We start from the raw sequence: 8,959 nt of genomic DNA, 5'->3' as shown, positions 1-8,959 counted from the left end.
GCAACCTGTTCATCCTTGGCAAGTCCTTTGAAGTCATGGACAAGCCTCTTAAGTGTCTTCTTCCAGGTGCCATTCATACACTCTTTGGTGACATCACCCTAAGCCCAAGCAAGGTTCTTGATGCAGTCGTCTATCTTGTAACCCATCCAGAATTACATCAGTGTCTCCTCAGTGCTTTCCTCAGTTGCAGCAATAGCCTGGGCAAAGGTCTTCCTCAGGTCGTAGACCTTAAAAGCTGCTCTAAACTCCTTGATCCACTGGTTGGACCAAAGAGATGGTGTTTGGAAGGAGAAACACCACTTTGATATCGGGATGAAGACCACCAATAAAAAGAGGATGTACACGAGCATTATCAACAATAAGCAAAATCTTGAAAGGTATGTTATTTCCCAAACAGGACTTCTCCATTTCTCTGGCATGGCAATTCAGGAGGGCACCTCCGAAGAGGAGCTGTGTCCTTCATGACTTCCTATCGCTCCTGTAGTACACTGGCGCTGTGTGCTTACTGATATGCTTGGAGCCCTGGGATCCTCACTGTGCCACATCACAATGGGTTTCAATCTATAGCCTGCAACATTGCCCCTAAGCAAGACTGTTATCCTGTTCTTAAAAACCTTGAAACCTGGCACTGGCTTGGCCTTCTTATGGATGAAAGCCCTTTTAGGCATCTGTTTCCAAAGTAGGGAGGTTTGAGCCATATTGGACATTTGCTCTGGAAAGTAATTTTCCTACGCAGTCAGCTTATAGAGTTTCCAAAAAGTCTTAAGTACCTTCACATCAGCACTCACAGGCTCACCATTCACTTTCACATTATATAACAAATAATGATTCCTGAGGTCCAGAGGTATGGATTGCATGGAACAGAATAACAGATCTCAGTGAGGGAGGGTCGGGAGGAGACAGGAAGAAATTAATCAAAGAATATATATGCATAACTCATGGACACAGACGATAGCATGTGGAAGGTCTGGTGTGGGGCAGGGGTTGGGTGGAGGGGGCAAAAAGGGAGAAAATGGGAGACATCTGTAATACTGTCAACAATAAAATAAAATTAAAAAAAATAATAATAATGATTCCTGTTTAAACCACCCAGAGCTAGCAGTAAGTTTCACATAGTAGTCAGGTCCAGGCTTCTCTTTCAACAAGGCAAACTAACTCTTTGCTTTGGCCATGATCGTCATGGCACTGAGAGGGATATGCTTCTGTGTCTGGTCTTCGATCCAGGTCATTAGAGTTCCTCCCCCTCTGAGATAGGCCCTTCTCAAATTTTTGTTAGTCTCATCGCAGTCAATGAAGCAGATCCTTTAACAACTTCCATCACTTTGTTCTTATACTTCAAGATCATAGCTGTTGTGGAACGGGACATGCTTGAGTGGCAAGCAATAACCGTCACTGATTTTCCACCTTCATAAGCCTTGATCACTTTTAATTTTGTTTCCAGGTCAGTCACTCCACGTGGCCTCTTACTGGCAACATCAGCAGTGGATTTTGCATGCTTGGAGGCCACGATGAACAAAACAACAGGAGATTAAATCAAGCACAAGAAAAAATGATGCAATCAAGAGACGTGGTAAACACAAGCCGAACAAGGTTGCTGCTGGCATAACATAGCATACTGTGCTGTTTTCCAGCAGCCTTTTTCATAAGTAGAAATATTACACTCTAAAATAATGATCAAAAGTATAATATAGTAAATAATAAACCAGGAACAGTCGTCATATCATTATCAAGTCTCATGCACGGCATCATCGTATGTGCTACGCTTTCATACGACCGCCAGCGCAGTAGGTTTGCTTACACCAGCATCCCCACAAACACGGGATGAAGCCTTTGCCCTCCTACCTTACGATGGCAACAGCTCCGCGAGGTGATGGGAATTATCTGGCTCCACTCCAATCCTATGGGGTCACTGGCGTGCGCTCAGCGTGCAGCTGGCCTGAGTGTCATTATGGAGCGCATAACTGCATTTTATCTTATAAACACCTTAAAGACACCGTTCTCCATAGGGTTCCATATGCTTCACCAGATGCTCAAAAGGATTCATGGCGCGAAAAAGGTCAAGAGATGCTAACTAACCGATCAAGGGGAAAACTACGGTCAAGGCGAAATGCACTTTTCTCAGGGAAATTTGGGTCTATAGATAGAGTCAATTCATCTGACTTGGGCCAAGCATTTCTATTGGAATTTTATATATAACCATCCTCTCATATGCTTCAACTATAAGCACTAACCTTTTAAATCTGGCAGGTAATTGCTAATAAGCGTTTTCTTTTTTAGCTATTGTTGCAAGTGTTATTGGTGGGGTGCCCTCTGTGTCCCTACCCATTACTGGTGGAAGTGGAGTTCTTGCGATGTCACAAGGAAAGGGATTTCCTAAGACTCACATGGGAGGAAATCCCTGGGTTTCCAATGTCCCATTTCTTTCCATCTTGCCATGAAAAAAGTCCAGCCATGTCCTCAGCAGGTCTAGAATTAAGGCCACTGTCCAGAGTCTCCACTCCACATTAAAGCACAGTCAAGTCCAGCATCCTGCATGTGGAGTCCTCTTGGTCCTGGGCCATGCGGCTCCTTAAGGTCACATGGCTATGGAAAGGGAGCACAGGTCACAAAACAAGAGAGCACAAGAGTAAGAACATGTAAGAGAGACGACTCTTCATCTGGGGATTATAACCAGGAGCTCAACCAATTAACCGTGCAAAATTTTGAGCACTTGCAGTGGCCCCACCCCTTTAGACACCTATCTTTTTTCCAGGTTAGACTGACAGTCAAGCGCCTTTCCCATGCCATCCCGACTTTCCTGCACATGCACACATCTCCCCCTTTATTGGATCCCTTCCTCCAGTGATCTGCAGGAAATGGACCGGTGGTTCCCTGGGGAGTGTGTGAAGTGTAGCTTCCTGGTGAAGCTGCCCAGATGACCATGCTTATAATGTCAGGCCTCCCCCTTGCTCTCTTCCTATTATTAATATTAGTAACTAGTTAAGTACAACAATAACACAAGCACTCTGAGCCAAGGTAGAAATCCTAGAGGTTATCCCCATTTAAACTCCCTTCCCTGACCGCCACCCACCATATTATATAGAAATGCAGACACTATATTCTTTTATCAATACGGAAAGATGGAAAATCCCCATCCATTCATTCTCAGTCATGCTTAATACCAGACAGCTTCCTTGAACGCTGCCAAAACCACCAGGTCTCATGTTAAAGCATGGCCCCCTTTTCAAAAGAGACAGTAAATAGCATGACGAATTTTGAGGCTCAGTTTAGAATGGGATGATTCAAAGAAGAATTCATTGGTATTGTGTTTACAGGACTGTTTTACCATCTAACATCACTTGCTGGCTTTTCCTCACAAGGAGAAAATCAGTGTGAAAAAAAAAAATGAATACAGCTTCATTGGCCTGTGGAATAATATCAAGTTATCTAACAAATATGTAATTAGAATTCTAGAAGGAGAGAAAAGGGATATTGGAGCAAAAATAATAAAGAAAGAAACAAGAGCCACAATTTCTCAAGAAATTCAACTAACTCCAGCCAGATAAACACAAGAAAAAAAACACCTAAGTACATCACAGTCAAATTTCTGGAAACCAAAGAGTAAGAGAAAAATCTTAAAAAGGGAACAGAGAAAAAAGACCAATCACATACAAGTGAACAATGACTGTTCATCTCTCATAAAAAAAAAAAGGCAAGCCAGATGACAATGAAATGCCATCTTCAAAGCACTGAAAGGAAAACATCATCAACCTAGAATTTTATATTCAGAAAAATATAGGCTTTGAAATTGAAGACAAAATAAAAATATATTCAGATAACCAAAACCTGAGAGAATTCATAAGTACTAGAAATGCATCTCAGCTTTGAAGAAAATATTAGACAGAGATCTGGATCTCTTTAATTTTAGGGGCCCTGTGGAGACCCTCAAGGCATGCTATGACTTCCTTCAGGACCAGTGAGTAATAAGCTTTGTTTCAAAAACTCTTGTGATCTTTTGAACTCCAGTTCATGATTCTGCACCCTGTCCTCCACTTAATAAATGTTAATTTCTTAATTAACATTTATTTATTGATGATTTGTTGATGATAGCCATTCTGACAGGCATGAGGTAATGTCTCACTGTGGTTTTAATTTGTATTCCTCTGATGATTAGTGATGTTGAGCATATTTTCACATGTATATTGGCCATCTGTGTATGTCTTCTTTGGAGAAGTGTCTATTCAGGTCCTTTGTCCATTTTTTAATTGGATTGTTTGTTTTTTTGGTGTTGAGTTTTATAAGTTCTTTGTAAATTTTGGAAATCTCCTTAACAGATGTATCATTGTGAGTATGTTCTACCATTCAGTAGGTTGTCTTTTCATTTTGTTGATGGTTTCCTTTGCTGTGCAAAAACTTTTTCATTTGATGTAGTCTCATTTGTTTATATTTTTCTTTTGTTTCTCTTGCCCAAGAAGATATATCAGAAAAAATATTGCTACAAGAAATGTCAGAGATTTTACTGCCTATGTTTTCTTCTAGGATATTTATGGTTTCTAGTTTAACATTTAAGTCTTTAATCCAGTTTAATTTCATTCTTGTGTATGGTGTAAGAAGGTGGTCTAGTTTCAATTTTTTACACACATCTGTTCAATTTCCCCAACACCATCTCTTGAATAAACTGTCTTTTCCCCATTGTGTGTTCTTCCCTTCTTTGTCAAATATTAATTGACCATAAAGGTGTGGGTTTACTTCTGGGCTCTCTATTCCGCTTAAAAACTATTTAAAGCAAAGATATTTGTGTTTTGTTGGGAGTATACCATATGTAGAAGAATTCAACAAGAAAACACAACAATCTAAAATATGTATGCAACCAAAAGCAAAGTTTCAAAATAAGTAAAGGAAAAACTTAAGATCAGTAATCAATAGAGTAAAATTAAAAAGAAGGTAAGAAAAGGAAACAAAGAAACAAAACCAGAGGTGACAAGCAAAAACACAAATAATATAAAGGCAGTCCTAAATTCAACCATCAATGGTTACTTTAATGATACTAGATCCACACACCAATTAAAAGAGAGTGATCGTTAGATGGGAAAATAAAAATCTTTAATAGACCTAATTACACGTGGTCTATTAAAAAAAAAAAAGCCACTTTAACAGCAAAACTATAGATATATTCTTATTATAATGAATAACAAGTAAAGTATACCTGCTCTATAATAATTAACACTGTTCTGGAAAAGTGTGCCAATGCAATTGGGTAAGAAAGCAAATTAAGAAGTACAAATATTGGAAAAGAAGAAGAAAAACAACTATTTTTAGATGGCATCATTGTGTAGAAATAATACTCAGAAGAATAATCTGAAAAGCAACTAGAGTTTATAAGAAAAATTCGTATAGTAATTACAAAATAAATAAAGCTCAGCATTTTCCTACATTCTGGCAATAATGAATTAGAAAATAATTACATTCTCAGAGCAAAACAATATATATTGCCTAAGAGTTAAAATGAGAAATATGCAGAATCTCTGTGAAGAAAACCGCAATATTGTTATTGAAAGACATAAAAGAAAATTTGTCTAAATGGATAACTATATCATGTTACTGGCTAAGGAGACTTAATATTATCAAGATGTCAATTCTTCCCAAATAAATAAATAAACTCCGTGCAATCCCAGTGGGTTTGAGGACTTATTTTTGGAAACTCAACAAATGATTCTAAAGTTCATCTGGAAGAATACATGAAACTAAGAGATTTTGAAAATTATAGTAATGATACTCCTTTGACTTGCTAGAAAATACAACATATTAGTATATAAAATGATAATTAAAATAGTATAGTACTGCCATAAAGACAAGCAAACAATGGAATAAACTTTGGAGTTTCTAACTTTTTCTGGATAAACATACAATTAATGTGTTAATAGTGACATATTAAATTAATGGGGGAAAAATTTAGTCTGTAAATGGTGATGGAGCACATTACTAACAATTATAGGGAAAATAAGCTAGATTAAACTTTATACTATATTCAAAATAAATTCCAGACTTATTAGAATTTAAATAGAAAAATAAGATATATAGCACTAATAGAAAACATATATATAACATATATATGAATATATAATTTTGGTGCAGTAAAGAAAATGATACCTAAGGTATATGGGAAAATATTAAACTTGCTATAAAAATATTTTTTTATTTGGTAAGACTACATTAAAAATAAAACATGCAAATACTGAGAAAAATGTATGCAATATACCTTTAAGAAAAAGCTCATATCAATCCAGAGAAGGTTGACAAAGATACCAAAAGGAAAAAAAAAAATCACTAATAGACAATAATGGAAAATTCTCAAAAGGGATATAACTATTTGTCACCTAACAATTAAAAGTGCAACTTAAGAGGCATATCATGATAGAATAGCAAATAGGCAAAGCTCTATATATGTATTAGTAAGGGTACAGAAAAATAGAAACTTTCACATACTAGTGGAAGAGTATAGATTTGTGTAACTTTTGAAAAACAGATCAGACTCTTAAAATTTTACAAAAACACCACCTAAGGGAGTTAATCCTAACTAAATAATAATGGGTTTCTCTTAATGGACATTCACAGTACCTGATTACGAAATGCCAGACAAAAGGTGAGTCCATCCAGGTTTCTCTAATAAATCAAATCAAAACAACAATGGAAGGAAAGAGAGAAATAATCTTTGATAAAGTGAGGAGACCCCTGTAACCCTGAACTATAATCTTTGAGAAACAGCTGCCAAATGCAGGGAAGGTCATGCAAGGATATGGGAAAGGCCTGAAGAGACATCCGTGGCTGCAGATCGCAAACGAATCAGGCAGAGCACAGTTACCCAAAGTATGTGGGCAAAACCACAAATCTTGTCTGGAACCACAGGAACAGGATGCCTGGGTCCTAGAGGGAGCTTCCCCCGACCCCATAACATAGACAAGGAGATGAGACTGAGCAAGGGAACGTATATTTTTGCAACATGTCATGGAGGTAGGTAAAGAAAATGGATTATTTGCCCTTATTATGAGCAGTCCAAAAACTGCTGCTGTCTTTGAACTAGGGCAAAATGAATGTTACACACACACACTTACACACACACACACACCCCCCGCTGAGCCATAAAGGAACTTTGCTGTGAACCAAAGACAGTTACTTCTTGCCTGGAACACAGCTCTAGTCTCTCCCCTGAAGGAACCTCTCACAAATAACAGGAAGGAGTCGCCTCATTCACAAACATAATATGCAAAAAAAGAACCAGCCAAGTATCTATGCAGTTACTTTTCAGGAAAAGGAAGGAAAATGTGGGAAAAACAAATGTCAGGTGATGAACCCAGACCAGGAAAATATGGCCACTGCTCAGATAAAAATCATAACCAACTACGTGGTCAGGGATACAAGGCACCTGATGAACCAAAGCGGTCAAAGCAGAGACCTGGAGGAGATGAAACATGAGCTTGCCGACTTAAGAAATAAATAGAAGGAACAATAAATAAATCCATCTAAGAAATCAAGGCCACATTAAGCAGCACAAATCAAGGCCATCACTGAGATCACACCAGGGGACAGAAGCAAGCAAAAGAGAGAGATGTGAATTACACACACACACACACACACACACACACACACAGAATCAACACAAAACAAAGACAGGAGAAAAAATAACTTAAAGGCAAAGTTTTGAAAAATTAAAAGCTCATGCAATATGATCAACACTAATATGTATGCTAATGACAGTACTGGACTTCAAAGATGATGAAAAAATCACAAAAATCTTGGAGCATTCAGGAAAAATGGTTAAGTATCCTACAAGTTTGAGGCAGACCCCTACTTGTTTCCCCTAGATTTTCTCTTATTCCTGTTTGTGTAACGGCCGGCTAGACACTGAGTTTCCTGGCTTTCTTTGCAGTTAGTTCGGGAGGCCACAGGGGTATGTTCTGGGTAACGGGACACGCACCAGAGTGGAGAGTGCAGTCCACTGCAACTTAAAGAAAAGCTGCTTTCTCTGAGCTCTGCCTCTTTTTCTCTTTGGCAAACTGAAATGTAGATCTGCCAGCGTCCCACCTTCAGTTTGGGGATGAGAGCAAAGTCCTAAGGGCTGGGGGAGCAACCAGACACAAGAAATTCTCCCTGGTGACAATAGACAGCAGCTGCTCTGATAACTTAGGCCAGATTGATATATGAGAGAGATACAAAATTCAATCTTATTTAAATCATTATATCTTGTACTTTGGTATAATATCTTTCCCATCCCTAATACAAAGGGGAACAATTAGATTGGCCTCACACTTCACAACAACACTCAATGCTGGAAGACAGAGATATATTTACTGTCTTAGTCAGCTCTGGCCAACATAGAAAACCATACACTGGGTGGCTTGTAAGCAACAGAGATTTATTTTTTCACAGTTATGGAGGCTGGGTAGTCTAAGATCAAGGTGCTATCAGACTCAGCATCTGCCAAGATTCCACTTCTAAGTTCATAGATTGCAGTCTTCCCATGTGTCTTCAGGTGGCAGAAGAGCTGAGGGAGCTCCCTTTTTATATTATTTTTTAAAATAAAAATAATTCCCCTTACAGCTTTGATAGATGTGCTTGTACCAAACCAAACCTCCCTACCAAAAAACAAAAAGAGGATAAAATGAAAGAATCTGTTTGAAAGCATTCGAAACTATCAAGGTAGCCAGGGCTTGGGAGGCGAAACTCAACAAGAGCCAAGAAGTGTGTTGAGATAAGCCCAACATCTGCCCCACTCCTCCTCGGAATGCATTTGCTGATTCGCAAGCAGCATGGCCTGACATCTGAGAACTGAGCAAAACGGCCTGGCTGTGAGGCCGAGAAGCTCAGCAGCACCTTCTGTAGCCTCACAGGATTAGGGAGAAAACCCTGGAATTTACCAAGACGGCTGAGACTGGAGACTCAAAGATCTTCAGAGAGAATGGAAATGTATTAAAACAAACCT

This window comes from Miniopterus schreibersii, assembly GCF_964146895.1.
Source record: "Miniopterus schreibersii genome assembly, chromosome: 2".
NCBI lineage: Eukaryota > Metazoa > Chordata > Mammalia > Chiroptera > Miniopteridae > Miniopterus > Miniopterus schreibersii.
Note: the sequence above shows the minus strand (reverse complement) of the source record.